The 18,920-nt window shown below is 44.1% G+C and overlaps 1 protein-coding gene across 2 annotated transcripts in view; it reads right to left on the bottom strand.

Moving 5' to 3' along the window:
• Positions 1-18,920, bottom strand: part of PIGG (phosphatidylinositol glycan anchor biosynthesis class G (EMM blood group)) — a 99,391-nt gene that overhangs the window by 2,075 nt on the left and 78,396 nt on the right. The window lies entirely within an intron of this gene.

The raw sequence follows: 18,920 nt of genomic DNA, 5'->3' as shown, positions 1-18,920 counted from the left end.
AACCTGTGCAATGGATAATCAGATGGAGTCTGCTCCCCTTGTAAAGGGCATAAAACTTGCCAGAGTACACTGCTGCCCATAGCCAGTAACATTGTACAGAGCAACATAAAAACTGTGCTATTAGAAAACTTTGCAAAGCTAGCTAACATAACATTCTCCAAAGAATACCATATTCTTAGGCTTATATGAACAATCCATTGCATTCCTGTCACAGCAGCTTAGCTCAGCTGTGCCCACTGTATTGCAAGAAATGTCTGCCCCATATGTAACCTACACAGTCCAAATCTGCCACACTGAGGTATTCTGTTGGGTGATAGGAGTCAGATGAAAATGGAAGTGAAAGGGTTTTCTGCACTTCGATTATTCTCCCTTCCCTGAGGTGCCAACTCGCAGTAATGGTGCTGGGTTGGCACATGTCCACCTTCCCCAAACCACATCTGCAAAAACTAATTCACACCAAATTCAGATGCTTACCTGTTCAGACAAAAGGAAGGAGTAAAGCTATTTCACTGGATTAATAAGCAGAACATTTTCCTCTCCCCATCAAAATATTTTACATCATCAGTTCCCAAAAGAACACATCGGCAAAAAGCAGACATGATTTACACTGAAATCCTGATCTGAGAATCTATTCTGCTCCTCCCGGTTTTTAATTCTGATCTTGTTCCAAGTAATAAAAATTTAAGATGTCTAGCACTTCTGTGAGATGTAAATTAGTCACTTATGACTAAGTAAGCTGCAGAATGCAGTATTTTACATAAGCCATTAAACTTACTATTCTTTAAATCAAAATAATTAGGATACAGTCCTGTTTTGCAGTGAAGTCAAGAGCAAAATTCCCAAGGCTTTCAGTGGAAGGAAGAACAACTCATGAAAGCAGAGTTGAAAAATCAGCTAAGAACAGCAGGTGTGAATGATTGCAAAACATACATTCAGTTCACAGAAAACTATTTCCCTCGCTGCTTAGCCAAGGAAACTGTGACTTGGGCGTGAACTAGGCTGCTCCCTGCTTTTGTGTAACTATCTTAGTCTTCAGTGAACTTGTGTAAATAACCAGCTTTATGTTTAATAACTGATTTTGTTGACAAGGATTAAACAAACTGCAGTTCACTCAGTCTTAGCTGTTTTCATGCCAATATAAGTAAAAACAGTATTTGTAGTAGTTAGATGATACAACTGAATAAACTGAGGAAATGTTTTTTGAGTCAGATAGGCAAACAGGTAATTTTTAAACCATTTTCTAGAGTAAAAAAATGCACTTGATAGACCAGCTAGATGAAGGCTATCAGTGGTTGTAGCTATCACATTTATAAAACTCAATGATGGGATTTTCAAGGGAATCTTAAAAGAGAGAAGTGAGAGTGTCTACGAACTTATACATCCAGGTCTTTCAAGAGCCCTGCATTTTAAGTTTAAATTTCAGTTCACATCTTTTTCCCTAGTTTGTGCTCACCTAATACCACATTTAGTACCCTATTGTGAGAAAGCTCCTAAGCATAAATTAATGGTGTTAAAAATTTAAAAAATGGCTACTTTTTCAATTATGAAGAAACTGGCTGGAGGATTATTTTGAATCGAATCTGTGTGTGTTCACTTCTTTGGCTTAAAAATTAGGCAGACATAATATTTTAGATACTCACATTTTAAACTGGAATGAGAGCACATAGAAATGTTTACTAGTAACATTTAAATTCTACATTTTCACATTATGATTACTAGCAAAGAATCACTAAGTCAATAAGTAAATGGTACAATTCTTTTTGTATTCTGATATAGCAAAAATAATGAACTGTTTTCTGCTTATATAATACTTTTACTTCCAAAAGGTCTCAGCACTCACTTCATCTCTCAACAAAACATAGACACCTACCTGCAGAGGGAAATCTTGGACAGTTTCACAGTATAACGTAGCGGTGCAATTTAGAGAAGGCAACAGAAGCACACTGCATCCACAAAGTTAAACTGTTAGTGGGGTTCAATAGCAGGATAATTCAGTTTCTTTTGGAGCTGGTATAAGAGTACACATGCATGTTGTTGCGGAAACAGCACTGGAATGACTGAGCACAAGCACTTAGACCTACTTGGCTATTCTGATGCTAAGGCAATGACTTAGTTCTTCGAGCACAGCACCATTCTTTCTTCTTGCTTCTGCCAGGCACCTAAATTGCTGAATAGCTAACAATAATGACTTTGTGCGCTCCTTCTGCTCATTCTACAGACACAGAGTGACCACAGGGTACAGGGCTTCACCAGGCCACAAGGAACGCAGTGGCCAGGGATCAGGCTGCTGTGACCCAGACAATCCAGGTAGTTCAGCTGGTTCCCGAGTTATTCCAAAAGAAGTCACCAGGAGAGCACAGAAAGCTGGCTGTGGCATGCCACTCATGTATCCTACCGTTTATGAGCTGGATCAGCCAGTAATGAATAACCTTGCAAGCTCCCAGTGCTGTTTCAGTGAAAACAACAGAAGATTACAGGACGCATCTAAAGCATCAACCTGTAACTACTCCATACTGAACTGTCTCTGCAACAGTTAATGCCTTTTCTTATTTAAAGGAGAAGAGCATAGAGGGATGTAAACTGTACATGCTAACTCCACGTTCTGACAGAACCAGCCCAATATTAAGGCCTCTGCATAATGCAGGGGTAAGAAAATAAGTACCCAGCCTCTAATACTGAGCTCATTTTACAAGTTAGCTTCTGGGGACTTAAATGAGAAATCCACGTGTCTTAAAGATGACAAAGCGTATCCAAACTTCATGTGAGACTGATGCTGAAGATTGCTAGATCCAGAAAAAACAATGCCTTCGGAGACTTTTGAAGCAAAGAACACTACAGATTCATGTCACTGAACACACTGTATTCAGACTGCAAACTTTAAGTATAGTCTAGAGCACATATTTGCTTTCAACAAAAATCCTCTCTTTCAATTGAATATTTAATACGCAGAAAAATATGGCCAAGAAATTGTGCTATTAATAGGTTTTTTGCTTCTTTGGATCTCCTAAATCCTAATTGCTGATGTTTTGTCAACAAATCTTCCACCTCCCAATCCATCTCTAAGGTGCTATTAAAATGGGTAATACACGGTTTGTAAAATGAAAAAATTATGATGCCAAAAACATGGAAGAAAAACAACTCTTTTCTTGTGAAAGCATGTCTTGCAGTTATATAGAATACTTGGCAGATGGTGGCACAAGTTTTGTAGTTTAAAAATCAAGCAAAGAACTTCCACAGACAGCCCTACAAATGCTTCCACAAGGAATTTTAAAATACACTACTTTACATTGTTCCAACCCTTGTTCTAACTCACAAATTAAACATTTTAGAAATATGCAAGCATACAAGTGACGAATACCCCAGGATTGTCATTTTTATGGGATTGGGGGAGGGGGGTCATGTCTGGAGGGTTTCAGTATGAAATGTGCTGAATCCTTTCAACGAACGTTATCCTCCAGCATTTCTGCCCTTCCAGCTCCTCTTTTCTAGCTGAATATCACTGCTTAGATTACCTCTTATTGGGGATACTGAATTTGCATATTTGAAGGCAGTTTTTACTGTATTAACATTTTTTACTGTATTAGTGGCACTTTTCTTTCTAGGCTTTCTGCAGTTTCAGTTTGCAAGATCTCCCTCTTTAGTGCTCTCTGAAAAATAGTTGGCACTTTGTTAATCTGTCCTGTATATATTAATACAGGGTTGCAGTCAGAAACAAACCCTGTAGCACTCCAAGTGTCTGTCTGCGACATCTTAGAGTATTTGCAATCTATAAAAAATTCCTCTGATCAAAGCAAGTATCAATTAGTTTAGCAGTAAGAACAAATTTGCTATGTCTCTCCCACATGCCCTACTCTCACCTAATATAATTCTTACAGTGCTATTTTAGATTATAGCACAATCCTGCATTATCATGCAAAAACACTTTACATTTTTAGCAGATACAAGGGAACTAAGAGTCTTCTGGAAATTTACATGATCAACTCCGATATAGACTATCAATCAGAATAGCATTAATTCTATAGTCACAATTTTTGACACCAAACCCTATCAATGGACAGATGTCAAAAAGGGCAGTTGCCAACAAGCTAAAAGGGTTGTCAAGTATATTCTACAGCCATAGATATGAAGGAACTTGAGGATGACCATTGATTTTCCTGCACATCCTCTTTCCCAGTAAGGAAGGTGAAGAAGCTACAACTACCTGAGCAACGCCAAGTGTCTGTGGCACTGTTACAAGTTACAGTGGACTGTAGTATGGGTGGACCATAGTATAGGGTTCAGCAGGTTCTCATAAAGACTTAGCTGTAAAAGGCTATTAAGACCTGAAACTTCAGGTATCTTCATTTCAGCATCAAGAGCAGGAAGAATAGGATCCTATCAATGTTTCTGCCTGTTTTCACTGCTGGCATAATCAGTTGTGCTGGGAGCTTCCTGTCAAAAAGAGAAGTAGTCTCAGTTACCCAGCAGCGGTAACTCTTCTCATTGGCATCCATTACTAGCTAACCTGCTGAGAACAGACCTCTATCTAAAACACAGGGCATATATTGATGAAGTTTCAGATTCCTTTCTCCCTTCTTCAGTCAGGCTTGGCCCCTGAAAATAGTTCCAGAGGAACTCCCTAAACTGGATACCTAACAAAAATTTGTATTAGATTGCAAGTAGGAATGCAATTATGCTGGCATTGGGCCACAAGGTCTGAACAGCCACTCTGAATGACTACCATCATTGTTTAACTGCTAGGGCAAGAAATCAACTACCTTTAGTAAAGGCTTCTAAAGACCTTGGCAACCTAACTGGAAAGATGTCCACTAGATCCAATTCATCCCCTGCACGTACTCGTTTCCCCAAATACCGATCCTGTGGCAATCAACTTACAAAGGACTAGAAACTCTCTGCTTTTCAGCTTCACTTGATCAGTCCTCACCTTCCCTTAGAGAAAAGAGAAAACACTTCACAAGCTCAAACATCTGTGTCTATTTCAGGATTGCAGGCAAAGAGATAGCTGAACTGCACTCTAGGCAACATGGCCATGTATTCTCTAGATTTCTTCACCACAAAGAAGCTACTCCTTTTCAGTAGGTACCTTTGGCTCAGGAAACGAGCTTTCTCCATGTAAGCTATGATGGCTATTGATGAGTTCCAGCCATTCTCCAAAGACAGGATTTGCATACAATCCCGAGTGCTCTGCTTGATATGTTTTTCCTCAGTACTTCTGTGGCAGGCCATACTGGTGTATATGCAGTAACTGTTCCTGCCTGTTATCACTGCCTCAAGCTTTCCCATAAGGCTCTGTTCAGGTTAATCCTTAGCACTGGATCCAAGAAAACCAAAAAAGTTAAATCAGTCTATTCCTGTTGACACTGGCCCAGACTTTAAAGCAACAAGATATAACCAAATCATTAAAATTCCTAACAAGCAAAACACGAATCATAATTACTTCAAAGCCGAGCATTAAACAATTTTCTGCAAGTATTCTTCCAAAACCCACTTAGCACTTCTGAAGACTTCAGGTAGAAAAAAGCCTGAAGCATTTTACATCAGCGTCATACATGCAGGGAATAACAAGGAAACTTATAGCTTGATTTTCTGTTATGATGCATCTACAGGTTTTCCTGCCCACCTTTGTAAACAAACAGCTCTTCTTCATCATCTTAGCTAAAGCTGTAAAGAAAAATTGCATCCGATGATTGTTCTGGACAGGCAGGCTCTGAAAAGACTTAAAATAGACTGTTACCATGTTATTTAATTAAATTCAAACTTACCAGTTTAGAATATACCACTCTAACTGGACACGTGAAAGTGTCACAAGGCATTTCTAAACAGGTGAGGCACAAATTATTTAAGTAATGGGTAGGGAATTTTTTAAGTATGGGTAGGAAACTGGCCAACAAGGCCACACTCAGAGGGTGGTGATCAATGTTTTTTACTCAAGCTGGTAGCCTGTCACAAGTAGGGTCCCCCAAGGATTGATACTGTGTCCCAAGCTGTTCAACATGTTCATAAATGATCTGGTTGACGGGATTGAAAGCACCCTCACCAAGTTTGCTGATGACTGGGTGGTAAGGTGGATACATCAGAAGGGAAAGCCATCTTACAGAGAGACCTGGACAGGCTGGAAGAGTGGGCTAGCAAGAACTGTATGAAGTTTAACAAAGACAAGTGCAAAGTCCTGCACCTGGGACAGAATAACCAAAGGGCCCAGTACAGGCTAGGATCTGTGTGGCTGGGGAACAGCCTTGCTGAAAGGGACCTGGGAGTGCTGGTGGACAACAAGCTGAACATGAGTCATCAGAGTGCCACTGCAGCAACAAAGGTAAATTGGGTCCTGGGTTGCATCCATAGGGGCATTACTAGCAGAGACAGAGATGTGATCATCCCACTCTACTCAGTGCTTGTCAAGCCACACCGTGAGTACTGTGTTCAGTTCTGGTCCCCACAAATCAAAAAAGATGCGGACAGGCTGGAGAGGGTCCAAAGGAGGGCCCGAGATGATCAAAGGGCTGGAAAGCCTACCCTACAAGGTAAGACTGTAGGAGTTAGGTCTCTTCTCCCTGGAGAAGAGAAAGCTCAGAGAGACCTCATCACAGTATTCCCATACTTAAAGGGTGGCTACAAAGAGGACGGAGGTGGTCTCTTCACCAGGTACCATATGGAGAAGACAAGAGGCAATGGGTACAAGTTGCACTGGGAGAGGTTTCATCTCAGTATAAGAAAGACATTTTTTACAGTGAGAACAATCAATCACTGGAACAATCTCCCCAGGGATGTGGTAGAGTCCCCATCACTGGAGTTTTTCAAGATGTGACTGGACAGGATGCTAGATGATCTCATGGAGGCTCCCTTTCCCATGAAAGGTTGGACAAGATGATCTTTCAAGGTCCCTTCCAACCTGGGCTGTTCTATGTTTCTGTGAAACAATGCTCGCTCTTCTGCACTGAGGGCAGAGTCAGTTCTTTCTTGTATTTTTCCATTACAGTAACTATTTTTAAACTTGTGACTAAACTAAAATAACAGCTCTCTCCTCAAATTACTCTTGCCACCCCAATAACATACACATTTGAGAAGAACTTGTACACTTCAAGAAAAGGTGTGAGAAAAGAAGACAGAAAAATCCTGGATAAATGCAGAAGGACAGTATCCCATGTATGGTCCTAGCCACAGCTACCAGAACCAAGAAGTCAGCTTATGTTGGCCACAGAACAAAGAAGGACAGAAAACTAATGTGAAAAAGAAAAAAACCTGCAAGTAAGAACAGTAAGACAAGGCCAATAACAGCAAAAAGTACAGGTTACATCTAGAAACATTTCTACAATAAAGACGTATGTAAGCAGAAGTCTACAAATATGGTCCTCTCTTTCCAGAAGTGCCCCTCTGAATGGCCCTGCTCCTGCTTGAGCAGTAACATAAACCACTGAGAACCCATCATCATCATCCAGCCCTTACTAATTGCAGAGAAGAAATAAAGTTAGTACTATGCTTCAATCTGAAGATTTCTGTTTCAGAATTAAGAGGAAGGAATATTCAAAGTACTGAAGAGAAAGGGGAGAGAATTCCTTCAGTGCACTGTGTATACTTCATGCAGTGTATCAGAATATTGCCCCCAACTTTCTTCACAGCTTTTTCTGGTGCAATGCGCAGCAGATTCATCTTCACAGACTCATTATTCCTTGTGGTGCAATGAGATGACTTCTGGGATTATGCAAGGATACTCTTACTGAGCCCAAGTATCATATATACTTTTTACTTTGGCAAGTTTCTAGGAATGTTGGACTTACAAATAATTTGCATGAAGTTGAATAATTAAAAACAACAATACTCAACGTTAGCAAAAAGATTGTAGAGTCCCACACGCTTTCTCTTGTGAGCAAAATGGATTACAGCTGGATCTGTAAACCCATACCCTAGGATCTCTGCAAAGGATGAAACAATGCTAATACCATGAAGCACAAAAGGAACAGTAAACAAAAATGGTGTCACTTGGCAAGAAATTAAGTGCAAGACCAATTTGATTTTTGAGGAAGACACCTTGGTATACTAGCTGCAGACTCTCTTCCTCACCAGGCTCTAGCTGAGGAGAATGCAGAAAAATCAGCACAGGATTTTTCATGCCATAGCTTTGGTGATACTGTAATGCTAATCTTGTCTCTGACACAGAAAATATAAAGTAAACAGACAGGACACAACTTTCAGAAGATTGCAGATGTTATGTTGCAGTTTGAGGAAAATGCGGACATCACCTGTTGGACAGAGAGAGCAAGAGAGAGAAAAGGAGACAGAGAATGAGGGCGATAGTGAGGAAAAAGGAGAGATTGAGCGCAAAAAGCGGGGAGAGAGAAGACCAGAGACAGCTGAGAGTGCAGGAGGGGGAAGGCAAGGGAGAGAGAGGAAGCAGGAGAAGTGAGAAGGAGAAAATAAGCAAAAGTAAGAGAAAGAGTGTAAGTGACGAGACAGGGTGTGAGATACAGGGAACAAGCAGCATGAAAGAGGGGGAGAGAGAGAAGGGCAGAGACAGGAAGAGAGGGGACACAGGAGAAAGAGGGAGAGATGGAGCGAGATAGAGAGACAGAGAGAAAGAAAGAGGGCGCATGGCGAGAGGAAAAGAGAGAAATGGAGAGACAAAAGGAGGTAAACAGAGAGCAAGAGAGAAAGGCAGGGTAAGAACAAAAAAGGGAGAGGTATGGAGAGACAGAAAGGAAGCCTAAAGAGAGATACAGACACAGAGGGAGAGACCCACACAAAGGGAGGAAGAGAGAGGAGGGGCAGGAAAGAGAACCAGAAAGAGACAAAAGGCTGGGGGCTTTATGGAGAAAGAGAGTGTGAAAGCGAATGGGAGAGAAGAGAGATAAGGGTGTGGAGTGAAAAAGACATAAAAGGGTCAAGAGTGACAGGAAAGGGAAAAGACAGAAGGGGATGGGGGGGGGGGGAGAGAGCAACGGGGGGAGAGACTCAAAGACACTGAGCAAGAAATTGAGAGAGCGATAAAGAGAGATTGACTAAAAAGGCAAGGGAAAGGGAAAAAGAGAAAAAGAAGGTTGAGAAAGAGAGAAAAGGAGAAAGGGGGGAGAGAAAGGGGGAGGACAGAAAAGACAGAAAGACAAAGAAAGCATGATAAAGGGAAAGAGATCAAGAAAGGGGGGTGGAGTAGAAAAAGAGACAGAGGACAAAGAAAGAGGGACAGAGAATGGGGGGGGAGAATGGGGAAGAGAAAATTGACAGATAAAGGCAGAAAAGGGGGGGGAAGTGAGGGAGAGGGAGAGAGAGAAAGCAAGAGAAAGAGAATAAGAGAGGGAAGGAGACACAAAGAGGGCGAGTAATAGGGAAAGAGAAATGGAAAGAGGGGGAATGGGGACAGCATGAGAGAGACAAGGGGAGTGAGAAAGAAAAAGAGACAAGGGGAAGAGAAGGGAAAACAGTAGGGGAAAGAGTGGGAAAGAGGAAAAGACAAAGGTGGAAAGAGAACGTGCATGAAGGAAACTACATGTGCAAGGGAAATAAAAGAGAAGGAAAGGGGAGAAGCTGGGCACGTGAGAGAGGGAGGGGGAAGAGGGTTAGAGAGAGAAAGAAGGAAAGACAGCAAAAGAGCACATGTTGGCATGAGAGAGAGATGAGGTGGAGAGAGAGACCGAGAAAGAAGGGAGTGCAGAGAAGGGGAGAGAGGGAAAGAGATAGGCAGGCAGAGAAAGAAAGGGAAAAGAACAAAAAAGAGCACAATGGGCAGTGTGACATCGGGAGAGATGAGGAGTGAGCAGAGGGGGAGTGTGAGAGATGAGGGGACTGAGTGGAAAGGAGGAGAGAAAACAGGATTGAGAGAGAGAGGAATAAAGAGGAAGAGACAAAGGTGGAGCAAGACATGAAAGGCAGAAAGAAAGAGCAAGCAAGACAAAAAGATAGGCAAAGGGCAAGAGCAAGTAAGAGGGAGACAGACTTGGAAAGGAGCATGCGGCATAGACTGAGTGAGAGGCAAAGAGACAGAAATAGAAGCAGAGGCAAAGAAAGCCAGAGTGAGATTGAGAGAGAAAAAAGAGCAGACAGAAAAGAGTGAAAGGGAAATAAAGTGAGTCAGGCAGACGGAAAGAAAAGAAAAGGTAAGACAGCAAGCAAGAAGGAAAGTAGAGAGAGAGGGAAAGAGCAAGCATAGGCAGAGATTCACACAGAGTGAACAAGAGAGAAGGACGTGGAAGGAAAGAGGCAGAGGGAAAGATAGTGAGCATGAGGTAAAGCAATCAAAAGGGAAAGAGACGCAGTGGGACAGATTCAGAGCGAGAAGGGAAGAAAGGGACAGCAACAGGGATTGAGAGAGCAAGAACAAGAGAGGGGAGCAGGCGAGTGAAGAGGAAAGTGAGCAAGGAGGCAAAAGGCAGAGGTAAGGACAGCGAGGGGAAAAGAGTAACGGGGGAAGAGAACAGGAGAGAAGACAAAGGGAAAGTGTGACTTGGAAAGACTGATTAGGAGAGAAAGAAAATATTGAGGAGGGAAAGACAGCAACGGGTAGAGAGACAGAGGAAAAAAGAGAGAGAGAGGAAAAGACAGTGAATGGGAAAGAGCAAATGAGAGGGAAAGAGCACAAGTGAGCAGGAGAGAGTGGCAGAGGGAATGAGTGTGAGGAAAGGGAAGAGCAAGAGGAACAAAGACCAACAGAGAGAGGAGAAGGAAAGACAACTAGCATGAGAGAAGGAGCAAGAGAGCAAGCAGTTGTGCAGAAGGGTGCAATGAATGGATCCTCATCTCAGTTCAGACCAGCCTAAACATTCTCAGGCATGGCAGTGATGCACCAGAGCACATTCTCCAGCAGCTCTTGGAGCAGCTGTCCCAGACTGAGTTTTGGATAGCGGATGCAGGCCTGCAAGTCCCCAGCTGCAGGAATTGCGCAGGGCCTCTCCCTAAGGCTTGCAGAGATGGTCTTCCTTCCTGCAGCAGATATGCTGTTGTTGAAGAGCTGTGTCACCAAGTGGAAGAGTTATGGGATGAAGTGAGCAGGCTTTGCAGCGTCAGAGAGGATGAAAGAGAGACATGATCTTCTCAGAGACCCTATAGCTTCAAGGGCCCTGGACCTCAACTGCAGTGCAGACACAGGAAAAAGTCTGTCCCTAGCAGAATGGTAAGTGAAAACTCTGTGGAAGGCCAAGGCTGGAAGATGGTGATTTCTGATACCAAGAGGATTCCTGCTCCACCCGAAGGCTTTAAACTATGGAACAGCTTCACTGTCTTCAAAGCTGAGGAGGATCTGGGTGTGCTTTCAAGAGGGCTTATAGGTAAGGATTAAAGAGTGGACCAGTATAGGTGACGTTGTAATGGATGTCTGCTATAGGCTGCCTGACCAGGAAGAACAAGTAGATGAGACCTTCTACAGATAGCTGTGAGTAGCCTCAAGTTCGCAGGCCGTGGTCCTCACAACATCCTTCAACCACCCCAACATCTGCTGGAGGGACAACACAGCAGGGCACAAGCAATCCAGGAAGTTCCTGGAGAGCATCAGTAACAACTTCCTGACCCAACTGATAGAGAAGCCTACGAGAAGAGGTGCTCTGCTGGACCTCATATTCGCAAACAGGGAAGGACTTATTTGGGTTGTGAAATTCAAAGGCAGCCTTGGCTGCAGTGACCATGAGACGGGGACTCCTGAGGGGAGGGAAGAGGGCAAAAAGCAAGATCACAACCCTTGTTGTGACTTGTTTCCTGACTCCAGGAAAACAGATTTTGGCCTCTCCAGGGATCTGCTTGAAAATCCTATGCAAAAAAATCCTGGAGGGAAGAGGGGTGCAAGAAAACTGGCTGATATTTGAGGATCACCTCCTCCAAGCTCAAGAGCAGTTCATCCCAGTGAGTAGGAATTCAGGTACAAACGCAAGGAGGCCTACATGGATGAACATGGAGCTCCCGGCAAAAGTCAAACATGAAAAGGAAGCATACAGAAAGTGGAAGTAGGGACAGGTAACCTGGAAGGAATACAGAGACACTGTCTGAGCATACAGAGACGTAGTTAGAAAAGCCAAAGCCCACCTGGAATTGAATCTGGCAAGGGTTGTCAAATGCAACAAGAAGGGCTTCTAGACAAGTACATGAATGGGAAAAGAATGACTGGGGAAAATGTGTCCCTGTTGCTAAAGGCAGCAGGGGACCTGGTGACACAAAACATGGAAAATGCTGACATACTGAATACCTTCTTCACCTCAGCCTTTGCTAATAAGACAGTTCTTCAGAAATCTAAGCACTCACAGACCCAGAGAAAGTAGACAGCAAGGAATACTCACCCCTGGTGGAAGAGGATCAGGTTAGAGAATACTTAAGTAAACTGGACATACAAGTTCATGGGCCCTGATGGGATGCACCCATAAATACTGAGGGAGCTGCCTGATGTCATTGCAAGGGCATACTCAATCTTTGAATGAGCATGGGAATTGAGAAAGGTGCCTGAGAACTGGAGGAAAGCAACTGTCACTCCTATCTTCAAAAAGAAAGACCAGGGGACAACAGGCCAGTCAGCCTCACCTTGATCCCTGGAAAGGTGATGGAACAACTATTCCTGGAAACCCATTTCCAGGCTCATGAAGGACAAGAAGGTGATCAGGAGTAGTCAACACGGATTCACCAAGGGGAAATCATGCTTGACCAACCTGATAACCTTCTACAATGAAACGGCTGGCTTAGTAGATGAGAGGAGAGCAGTGGATATAGCTTACCTAGACTTCAATAAGGCTTTTGACACTGTCTCCCATAAGATCATCACAGAGAAGCTAGTAAATGTGTGCTGGAAAAGCAGACAGTGAGGGGGGTCTGAAAACTGGCTTAATGGCCAAGCCCAGAGGGTGGTGAACAGTAGTAAAGAGTCTAGTTGGAGGCCAGTGACAAGTGCTGTAAGGATCAACACAGGGTCCAATACTGTTCAACATTTTGTTAATGATCTGGATGATGGGGCAGAGTGTGCCCTCAGCAAGTTTGCTGATCATACAAAACCAGGAGAAGAGGCTGATACACCAGAAGGCTGTGCTGCCATTCAGAGGGACCTCAACAGGCTGGAGAAATGGGCCAACACGAACCTCAAGAAGTTCAACACAAGGAAGTGCAAAGTCCCACACCCAGCAAGGAACAACCCCATGCACCAGTACATGCTGGGGGCCACCCAGCTGGAAAGCAGCTTGACAGAAAAGGACCTGGGGGCCTGGTGGACACCAAGTTGTCAGGAGCCAGCAATATGCCCTTGCAGCAGAAGCCAATGGTATCCTGGGCTGCATTAGGAGGAGTGTTGCCAGCAGGTTGAGGGAGGGGATTCTTGCCCTCTATCCAGCACTGGTGAGGCCACACCTGGAGTACTGTGTCCAGTTCTGGGTTCATCACTACAAGAGAGATATGGAGCTACTGGAAAGAGTCCAGTGAAGGGCCATTAAGATGATGAAGAGACTGGAACATCTCTCCTATGAGGAAAGGCTGAGAGAGCTGGGATTGTTTAGCCTAGAGAAGAGAAGACTTGGGGAGGATCTTATCAAAGTATATAAATACCTGAAGGGAAGCTGCAAAGAGGATGGAGCCAGGCTCATAGTGCCCAGTGACAGGACAAGACGCAATGGGCACAAACACAGGAGGTTCCCTCTGAACATCAGGAAACACCTTTTTACTGAGATGACTCAAGCACTGGCACAGGCTGCCCAGAGAGTTTATGGAGTCTCCATCCTTGGAGATATTCAAAACCATCTGAACATGGTCCTCAGCAAGAAGCTCTAGGTGGCCCTGCTAGAGCAGGGGAGCTGGACAAGATGACCTCCAGAGGTCCCTTCCAACCTCAACCATTCTGTGATTCTGTGAAGCGGGTATGAGAATGAAAGGAAAGGAGCAAGAGGGAAAGAGGGGGACAGGGCACTGAGGTAGAGGGAAAGACAGCAATTGAGAGAGAAAGAGGTAGAAGGAAAGAGCAAGAGGGAAAGGGAGTGAGTGTCAAAAGGAGCAATCAGGATTGAAAGACAGGAATAGGAAAAGGTAGCTGGGGGGGAAGAGTGAGCAAGAATGGAAGAGAGGCAGACGAAAGAGCAAGCAAGAGGGGAAAAGTGATCAGGACAGGGAGGAAAAGAGATAGAAAAGGAAAGAGAGACAGAAGGAAAGAGTGCAAGAGTGGAGGAAAGACAGCAATTGAGAGGAAAAGAGATGATACGAGAAAGAGGCCAAGCAAGTGGGAAGGCGAAAATGGATGTGAAAGAAAAATCAGTGGAAAAGATGGTGAGAAAGTGAAACAGCAAGAGGGACAGAGACAGAAGGAAAGAGAGAAAGCGAGTGCAAGGGACAGAGAGAGAGAGAGGTAAACAAAGGGGAGAGGCAGTGAGAAGCATACAGGAGAGACTGTGTGAGTCAGAGCAATCAGGAGGGAAAGTGAGACAAAGAGACAGAGTGAGGGAAGGACACTGGGCAAGAGGTGAGCTGAGACAGAGGAAAAAAATTAAAGAGAAAACCAACATGTGAAAGCAAAAGAGATCAAGCAAGAGGAAAGGAGAGGCAGGGGCGGTGTGTGTGTGTGTGTGTGTGCAAAATAGCATAAAAGAGTGACAGGGAAGAAAGAAGGGAAGAGTAAAAGAGAGCAAGTAAGTGGGTATAGAAGAGAGCAAGAGGCAGACAAGTAGAAGGAAAGAGAGCAGCTGAAAGGGAAAAAGAAAGCTATCAAGGAGAGAGGCAGAGGGAAGCTAAGTGAGTGGGAACGAGAGAGGGACACAAAGGCAGAAGGAAAGAGACAAAGATAACAGGAGGGAAAGGGAGTGAGATGGAAAGATTGTGAGAGGGAAAGAGAGGAAGATGGAAAGTGAGTGAGAGCAAAGAAAAGCAAGAGGGAAAGACAGCAAACAATAGGGAAAGAGGGAAAACGAAAGAGAGGGGAAAGCAAGCAAAAGAGGGCAAGAAAGATGGAAAAGTAAGCAAGAGGGCAAGAGCAAGAGCAAAAGGGAATGAGTGAGAGACATGGACAGAGAGCCAGCAAGAGAGGTGGAGTGTGAGAGAAGACTAGAGGGGAAGTGAGAAGGAAAAGAGGCAGTGAGAGAGAGGAGAGAGAGGGAAAGCATGTTGCAGGGGGGTATTAGGAAAGAGTAAATAAGAGGGAAAGAGTGAGTATGAAAGAAAGAGGGAAAGCAATGAGAAAAGGGAAAGCACACAAGAGAGGGTAAGCATCTACAAGGCAGAGAGCATGCTTACGAGACAAAGCACACATAAGGGATAAAGACTGTGTAAGATAAAGCAAGTGGGAAAAACAGAGAGAGAAAACTCAAGAGATCAAGAAAAAGAGAAGAAAAGAGCAAAGGAAAGTGCATGTGCAGGAGATGGAAACCATGTATGACAGAGGGACAGCGTGTAACAGGGTAAGCATTCATGTGAAAAAAAGGAAAGGGTACGTAAGAGAGAGGGCAAGAACATGCAAGAGAGGGGAAGAGCACACACAAGAAACTGCATGAGAAGGAAAGTACAAGAAAGGGAAAGCATGTGAGAAGGGGGAAAAGCATGGGCAAGAGAGGGAGATTTGAATAAGAGGGAAAGAGTGCATGACAGAATATGCACATGAGAAAGAAGGAAAGCTCAAGAGATCAAAGAAGAGGGAAAAAGCAAAAGAAAGGAAGCGGGACAGCAAGATGAAAAGAGTGAAAGACTGAGAGGGAAAGAGTGAGCAAGAGAGAAATTGCAAGAATAACAAAAAGCACATACAAGTGGGAAAGTGCATGAGTGTGGAAAAGCATGAACAGGAGCAGGGGGAGGTGCATGCAAGAGAGAGAAGGGACACACAAAGAGAGAGAAAGCCCATGAAAGAGGGAAAACATGCAAAAGAAAAGGCACAAACAAGAAGAGGAGAGCATGTCTATAAGGGGAAGCTTGCAAGAAGGGGAAAGCATAGCAGAGAGAAGGAAAGCGTGTGAGACTGAGAGCGACAGAGAACAATCGTGTGTTCACAAGAGAAGGAAAGAATGCTCAAGATAGGGAGAAAAGGGGAAAAGCAAGACAGAAGCAGGAAGCACATCTGCAGATGGGAGAGGGAAAACACAAGACAGAGATAAAGGCCACAACAGAGAGAAAGCACGTGACAAAGAGGGAAAGCAAAATTGCACACAAGGGGAAAGATAAAGTGGGACAGAACATGCAAGAGAGAGGGGACATGCCTGAGAAGACATGAACACACATGCAAGGAAGTGTGGCAGAAAGAAAGAGGGAAAGTCTGTCACTGAGAGACAGAGGGAAACCACAAGATAGAGGGGGGAAGCAGCAAGAGAAAGAGTACCAGGGAGGGAAGTGAGAGAGAAGGCAAGACAGAAAAGGAAAGTGTGCAAGATGGAGCCGGGCAGGGGGGAGAGATAGAAAGCACATCAGTGAGAAAGGAAAAGTACAAGAGGCAGAGGAAAAGCACAAGACAGTGAGAAGGAAAAAGCATGCAAGAGAGGGAAGGAGTGTGTGAGGGGGAGAGGTACGGGAAATGCCTCCCAGAAAAGGGAAAGCATGCAAAAGAGGAAAACAACACACAAGAAAGAGCAAGTAAGGGAAAACATGAACGGGTGAGGTAAGCAAAGCATGCAATACAGAGGGAAAGCATGAGAGAGGGACAGTGTGAGCAAGGAAAAGACATGAGTGGGAGGCAAAGCACACAAAAGAGGTAAAGCTCAGGAGTCCAAGAAAGATGGAATAGCACAAGAACAACAAGAAAAGAGTGACAGATCAAAAAGTGCACAAGAGAGAAAGCTTGTGTGAGAAGGAAAGCGAAAGAGAGACATAAGAAAAAAGGCACATGAGATTGGGAAAATATGCAAGACAAAATGCATGGGAAAGAGAAAGGTGCAAGCACGAGAATGGAAAAGCATCCAAGAGAAAGTGGAAAAGTTTGAGAAATTAAGATGGGAGAAAGAGCAAGAGAGAAGGAATGAGATGGTGAGAGTAACACAAAGAGTGAAACTGCAAGGGAGAGGGAAAGTACACGAGACAGGAAAATCACACATGAGACAGGAAAATCACACAGTAAGAAAAAAGTATGAGAGCAGGAAAGCCTGCAGAAGCATGAGAGCAAGAAAGACACAGAGAGCAAGAAAGACACAGAGAGCAAGTGCACAAGAGAGGAAAAGGACATGAAAGAGCAAGAGCACATGGGGGGGCATGCAGGAGAGAAAACATAAGTAAGCGGGAAAGCACATGTGAGAGAGCAAGCACGTGAATGTGCAAGAAAGAGGAAAAGCATGCATGAGAGTGAGAGGAAGCATGTTGCAGCATACTCACAACAAAAGGAAAGCATGTGTAAAGAAGAGGTAAAACATGTGAGAGATGGTAAGTCCAAGAACAGGAAAGCACATGAGATGGAGATGGAAGTGCACAACAGAGCAGAAGAGCATGTGTGAGAGAGAAAGTATGAGTGACAAAGGCAGAGAGGGAAGGTGTACACATGACAGAAAAAGGCCATATGCTAGACAGAGAGGAAAACATACTAGAGAGAAAGGGATAATGTGCGAGACAGAGAGGGAAAGCATGAAAGAGATGTAAAGAACAAAAGAGGGGTAGAGAAAAAGAGAGAGAGAAAGAGAGGGAAAGCATGTCTGCAAAAGAGTGTCAAACAAACAAGAAGCATGAGACAGTGAGTGGGAAAGAGTGCTGCAAGAGAGAGGGGAAGAGTGCACGAGAAGGAAAACGAGAGAAAAAGGAAAAAGGAAAAGGAAAGAAGCCCCAGAACTCAAGAAAAAGACAAAGACAAAAGTTAGAGAGCATGAGGGAACAAGGAAGAGAATAAGAGGGGAAGTATAAGATGGAGTGAAAAAGCATGCAAAGAGGGAAAGCACACATCAGAATTCTTGAGAGCTAAAGCATGAGAGGGAGCACGTACCGGGTCTGGCTGGGATGGAGTTAACTTTCTTCATAGCAGCTCATATGGTGCTGTGTTTTGGATTTATGATGAAAACAGTGTTGATAACACACCGATGTTTTATTTATTGCTGAACATTGCTTGCATATCATCAAGGCCTTCTCAGTTTCTCATGCTGCCCGCCCAGTAAGTAGGCTGGGGGTGCACAAGAAGTTGGGAATGGACACAGCCGGGACAGCTGACCCCAACTGACCAAAGGGATATCCCATATGCTGTGCTCAGCAACAACAGCTGGGGGAAAAAAGGAGGAAGGGCGTATGTTTGTGGTTACAGTGTGTCTTCCCAAATAACTGTTATGCATGCTGAGGCCCTGCTTTCCACTAAAGTGGCTAAACATCTGCCTACCGATGGGAAGCAGTGAATAAATTCCTTATTTTGCTTTGCTTGCACACACAGCTTTGCTTCACTTATTAACCTGTCTCTATCTCAATCCACAAGTTTTCTCATGTTTGCCTTCTGATTCTTTCCTCCATCCCACTGGGAGGGGAGCAAGCAAAGGGCTGTGTGGTGCTTAACTGCGGACTGGGGTTAACCCACAACAGAGCGAAAGTGCGTGAGAGAGGGAAAGCCTACACACAACAGAGAGGAAAAGGATGAGAGGGACTGAAACACGCAAGAGAGAACGCACAAGCAAGTAAGAAGGAAAGCACACAACAGATATGGAAATGGCATGCTCAAGGGAGGAGAAACATGCACTGGGGGGACAGCACGTGACAAAGGGAAAGAATGCAAGAAAAAGCATGAGAAAGTGTGACAGAGAGGGAGGGAAACAGTGCACAAGAGGGGAAATTGTGTAAGAGAGACACAACAAGCCCAGAACAGCAAGAAACAGCATGCAAGAGGGAGCACGTGCACAAGAGAGGGAAAGCAAGAAAGAGGGGAAGAGCATGACAGAAAGAGGAAAAGGGCACAACAGAGGGGAGCATGAGAAGGAGAAAAAGGAAAAGTGCATGCAAGAGAAAGGGACAGTGTGCACGTGCGAGAGAGAGCAAATGCCCGAGATTAAGGGAAAGAGTACACAATAGAGGAAAACTACACAGAATCTATAAAGAAAGCCAAT

The sequence above is a fragment of the Aptenodytes patagonicus genome, chromosome Z, assembly GCF_965638725.1.
Source record: "Aptenodytes patagonicus chromosome Z, bAptPat1.pri.cur, whole genome shotgun sequence".
NCBI classification, from domain to species: domain Eukaryota; kingdom Metazoa; phylum Chordata; class Aves; order Sphenisciformes; family Spheniscidae; genus Aptenodytes; species Aptenodytes patagonicus.
This window is presented reverse-complemented; position numbering and strand designations above follow the sequence as displayed.